Source organism: Globicephala melas, unplaced genomic scaffold, assembly GCF_963455315.2.
Source record: "Globicephala melas unplaced genomic scaffold, mGloMel1.2 SCAFFOLD_526, whole genome shotgun sequence".
In the NCBI taxonomy this organism is placed as follows: domain Eukaryota; kingdom Metazoa; phylum Chordata; class Mammalia; order Artiodactyla; family Delphinidae; genus Globicephala; species Globicephala melas.
Window position 1 is genome coordinate 97,501 of NW_027207691.1, and position 11,733 is coordinate 109,233.

Below are 11,733 nucleotides of genomic sequence, written 5' to 3' on the forward strand. Positions count from 1 at the left end.
GCGGTCCCCCCAACCTCGCCCAACACGCAACGACGCCGGCGGACGGGCGGCGGCGGCGGACCACGGAGCGGTGCCGCGGCAGGCCCGGGAAGCGAAACACACCGGGACGCGGCCCGGGGGTCGGCAGACGCGACGGACGGGAGACAGGGCCGACGAGGCGCGGCTGGCTCGGCCGCCGCCGCGGAGGCGCGGCGACGACCTCGCGGAAGACGTGGCGGGCGGGGGCGGACGCGCGCCGACGCGAGGGAGGCCCGGGGGCCATCTTAAGGGCACGGACGCGAGTCGGCCGCCGGGGCACGACACGGGGTCTCACCGCCAGAGGCCTCCAGCGCAGGGGCGGTCCCGTGGCACCCAGGACGCCGACTGGCCTCCTCGGCCCCCCAACCAGGGTGCCCCCCCTCGCGGGGCTCGCGCCCACCACCGCCAAACACCCACGAGCCGCGGCCAGCCCCGCGACAACAACACTCTCCCGCGCGCACACCGGCCGCCCCACGTGCCCCGCCACACGCCTCCGCCGCCGCGCCCGACTCCCCCGCCTCAGGGACCGTGAGCACTCCACCCGGGGACGCCGCCCGCCGCGGCGGCCGGGGGGCGGGCGACACCCTCACGTGGGCGAGGCCGGCTCGATCCCAGACGGGGAAGGGGGCACGGAGGGCTGGGGGCCGGGGAGGGCCGGCGGCCACGGGGAGGGGGCGGCACGCACACACACAGCGGCGAGGGCCGCGGGGCAGGGGCGCAGGGGCGCCCGCCCAGGGACAGGAAGGGCCGAGGCACGACCGGGCCCGCCAGGGAAACAAGCGCGGGGTCCCACCGCCACACACACGAGGGCGGTCCCACGACGCCTGGGACGCCGGCCGGCCCCGGCCACCCTGGGGGTCTCCCACGACCCGGCCCCGCCGCCGGGGCCCGTGTGCGACGGTTTCCCCCCGCGTGACACGGAGGGACCCGTCCGCCCAAACTCAACCGCCTCCGTCCTCGCCACATCCGCCTTCATCTGAGTCCGACCCCCGGGGCTCGCGCCCCTGGGAAACGCTCCCGAGCGAGGCGACCCGCACCGTGCCCACACACCGCCCCCGGCCGCGACTCGCGGCGAGGGCAGGCGCGACGGGCTCCTCGCGGCTGCGGGACTGGGGAGCCGGGACGTCCGTGCGTCCCCGAACCCCACCTCGGGCTCGCCACCGCGCGGGTCACCGCACGCGCACACACACGGCCCCGCGCCGGACGCCGGCCTGGCGGGACCCTCCCCCGACTCAGAGGGGGGAGGCGCGGGCCGCGGTAGGCAAAGAGCGGCACTCGGCCCCACCGCGGGGCCGGCGCAAGCCCTCCCGCGAGGGCGAGGGCCTCTGCCGCCCACGTGGCTCTGGCAGCGGCCACCGTGGCCCACTGCACGCTTGGGAGGGGCAGCGGCTGGGGGGTCCGGTACCCCAAGGCTCCCTCTCGGATCGCTAGAGAAGGCTTTCTCACCGAGGGTGCGTCATCCCCCACCCATCGTCTCTGCCCTTCGGGCCCACGGAGGCGCTCCACGAGCCACCAAGTCCACGACTGGCCGTGGGAGGGGTGGGGGGGGTCTGCGGTATGGGTAAGCACACGGCCCACTGGAGCGTTCGCGGCCACAGCCTCGGGGGCACAACCTCTGCCGCCCCCCAGGCTCGTCCACCGGGCTCCGGAAGGGGGGAGCACGCCCGAGAAGCGCGACAGACGCCCCCTTCTCGCAGGCCCCGGCCCAACACGATCGCACCCACGCCCGTGTGCGACTCCCCACACACACGCAAGTGGGGGCGGCGGCACACGCGGCGTCGGCCCGGCCACGAAGTCAGTCCCCCCCACGGCACACCGTGGGAGGACGATGGCGACGAGGTGGCAGGCCCCCGTCCCCCACCGAGGGAGAGAAACAGAGGCAAGACCCCGCGCCCTTTACCGTCTCGACCCCCCCGAGAGAGCCACTCACGGGACACACCACCGCGGCGGAGACCCCGAGGAGCACGCTGGGAAAAGGGAACGACACCACCGCTCGGCCTCGCGCACCTGAGGGACGACCTGGAGCGCTCCAGGGGCACCACAGAGGACCGAGCAAGTCACGCTCACGCGCCGGCAGCGGGCGCGCGGCGCAGCGGCGGGACGGCCCCCACCGACGCGGGGAGGACCGCCCGCGAGGCACACGCCAAGGAGGCGAAGCGAGAGCGTCTGCTGCGTCCGAGGACCACGGCCCCGCCCACGCCGTGAGGCGGGAGGCGGGAGACCGCAGGTCAGGGCCGGAGACCACCACCCCTGCCTCCCACACACCCCTCGGCAGGCCGGCAGGGCGTCACAAGAGAGGCGAGGGGCCCGCGGACAGAACGAGAAGAGCGGTCCCGTTCGCCAAGAACGTCCGTCCCTCGTCTGGCGCGACTTAAGGCCCGGCCCAGGAGAGCGCGACATCACCACATCGATCAGTCAATCCAGAGAGCCGGGGGCCACGAGGGCCCCGAGGGAGGAGGGGCACGGCGAGGACCCTCACCGGAGGAGCCTGCTTCAGCCTCAGCCGGCACCCAGCCCCCCCCTTCTCTCTCTCTTGCCTTCTCGGGCAACAGTGGCCGACGACCCCGCGAGGAGAACGCCTGACACGTGGCACGGAGCCTGCGGGTTGGGGTCGTCTCAGCCACCACCGGGTGCCTGCGGCGGGGAAGGGGAGTCACACGGGGTAGAAGACCCACGCACCACCTCGCCCCGCCGCCCTCGGGTGAGCCAGAGACCGGAGGCGGCACCGCGGGTCGGGTCAGCCGGGCGCACACACGAGAGCCGGCGCGCAGGCCCAAGCGGGCGGCTCAAGTGGCAAGGGCCGGTTCGGGCGCCGGACGGCGGTCCAAAGCCCAGCGCCCTGCGCGCGTCCAGAGTCCCAGAACCCCCAGCGAGAGATGCCAGAGGAGACCGTGTCAGCACCTATCTGGTGGTAAAAAAGGCCCATTTCAGGCGAAAAAAATCACGGCGCCCGGCAGCGGGGCCCATCCACGAACCTCGGGGGGGCTCCCCGGGACCTCGGCCCGGCTACCTCTCCCCAACACTTCCCCATCCACAGCAGCCCCGGAGCTCTCTCGGGGCCATCTGGTCGACCCGAGCAGCGGGGGCGGCAGAGTGGAGCGGGGCGGGGCGGGAAAACGTGGCAGAGGCAGCGAGCGGGCCGGGGTCACCCTCCCCGGATCGCCCGCGCGAGCAGGTACCGTACCGCGGTCCCTCCGAGTCCCCGGGCGAAGACTTGGTTACAGAAAAGGAACTATCCCACTCTGCCGCCTCTGACGAGCGGGGCCCACGAGGGACCGCGCCCGGGCCCAGGCCGCCCTATCCGGGCCACCCAGTACGACTCGGGCCGGTCCCCACCGCCACCCCCACCCCGGCCGGGACTCGCGGTGGAGGAGGGGGCGGGGGAGGGTGAGAAAAAGTCGCGTCCGCCGACCGGGACCCACGTGGGCCCGCTAAAGGGCCGGGTGCGCCCTCCCCGGCCACCCGCGCGAGCAGGTCCCGGCCCGTCCGCGTCCCCGGACCCAGGGGGACTTGGAAACATTTTCGCACGGAGGCACCTCCCAGGCGACCGGAGCCCACGAGGGACCGCACCCGGGCCCGGGCCTCTCTCTCCGGGTCACCCCTCGCGGCCCAGCCCGGTCCCCACCTCCGGAGTCCGACTCGGAAAAGCATCGGTCAGAAAGAATCCGACCACCGGGACCCACGCGCGCCCGCCAACGAGCCCGTCGCGCCCTCCACCGGCCTAAACGCACGGGCACGGGCACGGGCCGGTCCCCACCTCCGGAGCGGGGCGCTTTGGGGACCGGGCGGTGGGGTGGGGGGAGGGAGGGAAGGAAGGAAGGAGGGTCGGGTGGCCGGGTCGGTCCCCGCGGCCGGATGCTGGTCGACCAGGCCAGGCGGCCCCACAGACCGGCTCGAGAGCGCGGCGACAGTCACACCCTCATAGGCCTGCACGCCCAATCTCAAGCGACAGCAGGAGGCGCCCACGCCTGGGCGCCACCGGGACAGTCACCGCCAGCGTCGCCCGGCTCCCGGAACTCTGCCTCGGGCCCGGCGGCCGAGTCACAGCCCTCACGAAGGTCGCCGAAGCTCCAGAGACAAGGGACAATATAAAAGCGGCCGCCAGGTGGCTCCCGACAACGGCTCCAACGTCCCCGGGCCGGGTTCCCTGTCGCCGGCCGGCCACCGAGGATGCAGCAGCGCCGGGCCGCCCAAACGCCCGAGCTCAGCCCGCCGGGGCGAGCCGGCGGGCGTCTGGCGCGGCCCCGAGGCGTCCGTCTCGGAGCTAGCTCCCGGGACGGCACGACACGGCGCGACCCCGGCAGCAGACGGGGGGGGGGGGGGGGGGGGCCGGGGAAGCTGGGAAGACGTCGCCGGGAGGCCGCCTCGAAGGAAACGCGCTCCCCACGCGACTCCTCGGCGGGGGCAAATCCCACGGAGACGCCGGCGGGGCCCGGGGCGGCCGGCACGGGGTGCCCAGAGGGTCACGAGCAAGATCCCCGGCTGCCCGGACGGAGGGAGGGAGGGAGGGAGGGAGGGAGGGAGGGAGGGAAGGCGGGGACTGGCAAACCGAAACCAGGCAAGCACTCAGAGAACAACGCAGGAATTCATCGTCTCTCGAACGGTGGAGGTCTGTCGGAAGCAGACACGCAAAGCCCAGAACCTAGAAAGGAAAGGAAGGATACCCTCCGACCCCACACATACAAGCGGAAACAAACAACTATCTCTGCCCGGACGGGGACAAAGTCCAAAGACAACACATGGGCGCGTGGGTGGGGAAAACGCACCCGCGGTCACGAGAAAACATGGATTTCAAAATGGACTGACCACAGTCCACGGGCGGGGGTGGGCGTGGGGGTGGGGGATGGGGAGGCGGGGCTCGGGGGAATGCGGGCGGGTGGGGGGGCGGAGGGGGGGCGAGGGTGGAGTCCATAGCCATCCACTAAAGAAACTGAGTTCGGGCACATCTACTCAATGCAACACCCCGAGTGCGAGCGTGTGCGTGTGCGTGTGCGTGCGCGTGTGTGTGGAATGCGGTAAGTATCGACAACGGACTGTAGCCCCACCGAGACCACGACAAACCATACCAGCGAAGAAGTCAAGCCGTACAACTACTCTGGCCTTCAAAACAAAGGAAAAAGCGTGCACGTATAGTATACGTACGTGCATCGCGTGTGCTTGTGGCACAGGTATACGTGGACGTATAAAGGCCTAGGACAAGCCCAAGCACATCCCGTAAGGGGAGCCTATCCAAAACAGACCAAGGCCTCTCACCACTCAGCTTCCAGAAAACAAGCAACCCAGCGAGGAAAGTGAACTGGAGGCCCAAACTGAACCTTTTCGTTAGGGAAAATAAAGAAAAGAAGAGAAGAGGAAAGGAAAGGAAAGGAAAGGAAAGGAAAGGAAAGGAAAGGAAAGGAAAGGAAAGGAAAGGAAAGGAAAGGAAAGGAAAGGAAAGGAAAGGAAAGGAAAGGAAAGGAAAGGAAAGGAAAGGAAAGGAAAGGAAAGGAAAGGAAAGGAAAGGAAAGGAAAGGAAAGGAAGAAAGAAAGAAAGAAAGAAAGACAGACAGACAGAAAGAAAGAGAGAGAGAGTGGGAGTGGGAGTGGGAGTGAGAGTGGGAGTGGGAGTGGGAGAGGGAGAGGGAGAGGGGGAGGGGGAGGGAGAGGCAGAGGGAGGGACAGAGAGACAGAGGGGAGAGAGAGAGAGTGAGAGTGAGAGTTGGAGTGGGAGTGGGAGAGGGAGAGGGGAGGGAGAGGGAGAGGGAGGGAGAGACAGAGGGGGAGAGAGAGAGACAGAGACAGAGAGAAAGAAAGAGAGAGAGAAAGAAAGAAAGAAAAAGAGAGAGAAAGAGAGAAAGAAAGACAGAGAGAGAGAAAGAAAGAGAGAGAGAAAGAAAGAAAGAAAAAGAGAGAGAAAGAGAGAAAGAAAGACAGAGAGAGAGAAAGAAAGAGAGAGAGAGAAAGAAACAGAAAGAAAGAGAGAGAGAGAGAAAGAAAGAGAGAGAAAGAAACAGAAAGAGAGAGAGAGAAAGAAAGAGAGAGAAAGAAAGAGAGAGAGAGAAAGAGAGAGCAAAAGAGAGAGAGAGAAAGAGAAAGAAAGAGAGAGGAAGAGAGGGAAAGAGCGAAAGAGAGAAAGAAAGAGAGAGAGAAAGAGAGAGAGAAAGAGAAAGAGAGAGAGAAAGAGAGAGAGAGAGAGAAAGAGAAAGGGAAAGAGCAAAAGAGAGAGAGAAAGAGTGAAAGAGAGAAAGGAAGAGAGAGAGAAAGAGAGACCGAGCGAAAGAAAGAGAGCGAAAGAGAGAGAAAGAGATAGAGAGAAAGAGAGAGGGAAAGAGCGAAAGAGAGAGAAAGACAGAAAGAAAGAGAGAGAGAAAGAAAGAAAGAGAGAAAGAGGGAAAGAGAAAGAGAGAGAGAGAAAAGAAAGAAAAGAAAGAAAAAAAAGAAAGAAAGAAAAAGAAAGAAAGAAAGAAAGAAAGAAAGAAAGAAAGAAAGAAAGAAAGAAAGAAAGAAAGAAAGATAGATAGAAAGAAAGAAAGAAAGATAGATAGATAGAAAGAAAGAAAGAAAGAAAGAAAGAAAGAAAGAAAGAAAGAAAGAATCTCTCAACCTAAAAGTTTTTGGAACAAACAGACAATCTATGATTTGGTAGGTAAAAAAAATATTTTTGGAACGTACAGTCCTTTGAGACAAGAATGGAGAGGAAAAGAAAAAAAAAGACAATAAGAATTCGGAACGCTTAGAAACCTGAATCGGTCACGAACAGGAACTAGGAAGCCATGGTGAACGGGGTCTGTGACACCAGTGTTTCTGGACCGGCAAATGGATGATTCCATTTCATCACGCCTAGAAGCGTACATTTTCACGCAGCATCACTTTTTTAAAATGTTTTTTCCCCAAAGTGATGCTAGAGGTGTGGACTCATACATCGGAACATCTTTAGTCTTTCTGTAATAAGGAGACCGACGTAGGTCCACTGAGACTTGTTGAGCCACGAACGTTTCCGTAGGTCATCTTTGGAAACGATCTAGACGTTCCACGAATTCCCTCCCCATCATTCCGCTTACACCAACACTAAAGTTCCTAAAGTGACCCAAAAGGTCTGGGAGAAACTGTTTTTAAGTAGACATACCAAAAAACATAACCTTTCTTAAGGAGTTCCTCCACCTAGAGCTATCGACATCACTTGTTCTAAATCCCATGACGACGAGATGACCCGTGAACATTTCCTGAGACTTTAGACGGTGTCAGCCATCATCCCCAAGTTCTTTTCCTTGCTGACGAACTTGGTTCACTCCCGTGAACTTATTGGATTTGGGGTCGACGTAGATAGAAGAAAAGGATGACCTCGAGTGCCGATCACCCCAAAGACATGCCTAGTTTCATAAAACCCATACGTTGACCCTGGCTATTCTCAGCCGGAGGGTTCATCCTAGATCACGTGAACTTGCAAAACCCTTTGGGTCCCTCTCTAGTAGACTGAATAATTCGGGAGTGCTTCCTCCTAAGCCCTTCAAGAGAGCTCTTTCCCAAGTTAATTGTGGCACTCGGATCCGTACGTAGGAACAGGCCAGCTCTAGAAGGTAGCTACAGACATACCTGTTACCAGGGCCTTCCCAGATTCTTGCACAGCAGTGCCATAGAAACGAAGATCGCTTCCACAAGACTCTAAGGTCAGCAAAGCAAAACTTTCTTTTTTAATTTATTTTATTATTATTATTATCATTATCATTACTATTATTTTATTAAAAGAGATAGCTGGTACACAAGGGAGAAGGCGGTGGGGGGGGCGGGGGGGGGGTTGGGGGGGAGAGACACCGCCCCGAGTTGCTCTGATCACGGAAGGGAGAGTTTGTCTCGGGATCACCGATCCTTTCCAGGAATCCTCCAAATTCTCGGATCTGCAGCAGCTGGTTGCACGGTGGCTACCTATGGGGAATAGCAAGCGCTTCCACGAGGGGAAAGAAGCACATGAGAATTTTCTGCAAGAAAGCACAGGAACAGATAAGGGTTAAATGTACAGTGGAGCTCCTCGTCTTGGGACAACTAGGTATAGTCGTGGTGTCAACAGAGGTAAAGTTAATCTTTTACTCCCGAGAGCCTCGTGTGTGTGTGTGTGTGTGTGTGTGTGTGTGTGTGTGTGTGTGTGTGTGCGCGCGCAGCGCGCACGCGCGCGTGTGTACGTGGGTGGGTGTGCGGGTGTGTGTCTGAGACTCAGGCCCCCAGGGCCTCTGTTCTTTAGCTGGCAAGGCCTGTTTGGCCCTAGGCCACTCCCCAGTCCTTTTCCAAAACGTCTGTAGGTCTGTCTCATGCGTGCGTGCGTACGTACGTACGTACCTACCTACCTACCTACCTACCTACCTACCTACCTACCTACCTACCTAGAGATCGACATGACCAGAGATTTCATAGCTTTCATTTAAAAACTTTTAGTCAGCCACGAAGCAGGTAGTGCAATCGAAAATTCGCTCTCTTGCTTATTTATAAAGAACCGTTGGAATAGGTGACGTTTATTTCCTCCGATGGCTAAGGCTTTTTATTACCTGTGAGGAAAGACTTTTGAGATTCGTGTTGGTCCCGAAGGAGACGGCGAATTAGTGTTTGGGTGAGGGAGCCCTTCCACCGGTTTGTATTCTTAAAGAGACCACTTCCCCCTCCCCTCCCCCGTTGTTATTTTTTGGGGTTTTTTTGTTTGTTTGTTTCCGTTTTGGTTTTTCTGTTTTTTCTTTCTTTCTTTCTTTTTTTTTTTTTTTTCCTTCCCTTTGGTTTCAGGGTCTACCTCATCCAGTCCACTGGCCTTAGTCTCAGTCAGGCCATCGCAGGCTGTGTTCACATTTCGGAGGCGGTAGAGATGTGCAAGATCAAGACAGTTCACCCAGAGAACTGGGCGGCGGGTGCCTTGCTGACATCGAAAAGCTGATCTGCTCATCATGCAGTTCCATTTCCTCTCCTCGTCCTCCTCGTCCTCCTCGTCCTCCTCGTCCTCCTCGTCCTCCTCCTCCACCTCGTCCCCGTCCTCGTCCTCCTCCTCCACCTCGTCCCCGTCCTCGTCCTCCTCCTCGTCGTCCTCCTCCTCGTCCTCGTCCTCGTCCTCGTCCTCGTCCTCCTCCTCGTCCTCCTCGTCCTCCTCGTCCTCCTCGTCCTCGTCCTCGTCCTCGTCCTCGTCCTCCTCCTCCTCCTGTGTGCTTCTTTCTGTCAAGGAGAAGATTTCCAACTCAAATGCAGACCAAAAGATTTCTAGGTTCCAAAACTTCAGGGTTCCATGGATCATGGTGTCCAAAATCTGCACAGGGTCTTCAATAACGGCCCTCGTTCTCAGCGCACACAAGTCAACCCCAGACCAAGGCACCCTAAGGGCAAAAACCCTCCAAGGTTTCTCCCATTAGACCCCGAACGTCAGCACACACCCCCTCCCCCGGTTTCTATTTCGGATCGCGTGCGCTCAGGCAGACGGCAAACACATCGATCGATCATTTTCCTTTAGCGTGTTTCATGAACGTCGCACTGGCCGAAGAAACCTAGGTGTGTCAAAGCTCATCCCTGCGTAAAAGGCTTTGGCTTCTCCGTGAAGGGGTCGAGCCGAGGGACCCAGGCCCCTCTGTCAACTTTTCACTGGATTCATTGGCCTCACTCTTGTCCCAAGCGACGGCTGGTCAGATTTCTCATGGTCATTTTTTGCCTTCTGGCTTTAGCAAGGGTCTTCAACTGGGGTAAAAAGAGCAGGCTTGCTTGGGGCGCTTTCATGGTGGGGAGGAGGGGGTGGTGGCCCATAGAGGTAGGTCCCTTCGATTCACTCCATCCTATGCAAAACGTTTGCTTTCATACCATCAGGATCCTACCTTTGGAGAGTTTCCCTGCCTTAAACGTCCTCTGCCCTCCGCCTATTCATCCACCATCCACCACCACCCCGCTGACCTGTTCATCCCGTCCATGGTTTTTCTCTTCCGAGAAAGCATGTTACCTACGGCTCGTCCCCAGGCTACGTACGTGTCCATTCACCTCCTGAAAGACATGTCTCGGTCACCTCCGAGAGAGTTCTTGGCAGTGAGGAATAAAACCGCCACTGTCAAGGTCCGCGTGCAGGTTTCTGCGTGGACCTCAGCCGTTCGACTCCCCGCGTCACCTCGGGTCCATTCATAGCAAGGAGTCCTCCGAGGGCCGGGTCTTACGGTGAGAGTGTGTTTGGCTGTGAAAAACACCACCCCTGTTCACAGAGTTCCCAAAAACGGGGGTGGGGGGTGGGGGGTTGGGGGGTTGGGGTGGGGGTCGGGGTGGAGCTGAGGAGGGCACGGCACGTCAGCATACCGAAGCGTCCGGAACCCCGAGGAGGCGGGCAAGGAAGGAAGATGTCCCCGGGACAAAACCTTCCCTCCCCGTCCTTAGGGTCGATGGCTGGACCTGAGAATTCCATGGACACGAGACGGATTTATGAAACCAGAATTCCAAGAAAGGGGACCTGGCTGGCCGAGACCCCAAAATGAGTCTCTTTGGGGTTTGTTAGGGCGGCAGGCCAGGAGACACCCGCCGTGTTCCACCCGACTCCCAAATGGGGCGAGTTTATCGAAGAAAAAAAAAAAAAAAAGCCAAACCAAAAGCAAACACACACGCAGACAGAAACCCCAGCAAAACACACACACACACACACACACACACACACACACACACACACACACACACACAACTCTGGGTGCGCTATCTGCTGTCCATGATTTCCCGTGCCTGTTGGACATGGCTGATAGAGATGGACATGAAACGGCAGGACAGCAAGCTGGCATCTCGGCCGGCCTAGAGAAGTTTCCCGAGTGAAATATCAGAACCAGGGCGGGGTGGGGATGGGGGGCGCAGAGAGAGGCGGGGAAGGGGGGCCCACGTCAGCCGGGAGAGAAGCGGGGGGAGGGGGGCGCTAACCGACCTCGGTTCACCCCGTCCCCCTCCGGCCGAGAACCTGCCTTCGCTTCCTGCCCTCAGGTGTGTGAGAGGAGCAGGTTTCTTTCCCATAACTACCAACACATCATTTCAGTCTTGTTTGTGGGTTTCTTTTTGTGTGTTCGTTTTCTGGACGAGGCCAAAGAACCCTTCCAGTGAGTGGAGGCGTGTGTACAAAGGAGGATCTGACAGGACGGGAGGGTGCGGGTCAGTCCCTGTGCCAAGAAACCCAGAGAATCTGTCCTAGCTGAGGCTCGGGCCTTTTGCAGAAATAGGCCAAGAGAGTTCAGAGTTGATCCTTCACTGCCAAACAGTCATCACAGCGGTTTCCTGGAAGGGATTGTGTTGCAGGAGCCAGCGTGGTGACCCTCAGGCCTCAGGCCTCAGGCCTCAGGCCTCAGGCCTCAGCCCGGCAGGCAGGCAGGCAGGCAGCGGCTATTGTCTGTTGGTCCCGCCCCCACCCCCACCCCCACCCCCGTTCCTTCTCCAGAACTCCTTCCTAAGTCCCCTGGACTGACCTTTGCCAGGAGCGGGGGAGGGGAGGGGAGGTCCGGACGATTCATTCGGCAGGGCCTCGTTCAATCGCTCCATTCAAATGCAGAAAGCTCTCCGGTCAAGTCGGAGCCTTTGACTTTGCCTCGAGCTTCTCTTTAATGAATGGCTTTGTCTTTTTTCTTTCCCCAATTTCCCCACCCTTAGGCTGTCCCCTCCAAACTGCAGGGAGGGAAGGAGGGAGAGAGGTAAGGGATGGGAGGAGGTTGTGTGAGAAACAGGCCTTTTTTACCAGGCAAAAGATGTCCCCTCCTTTTCCTAACC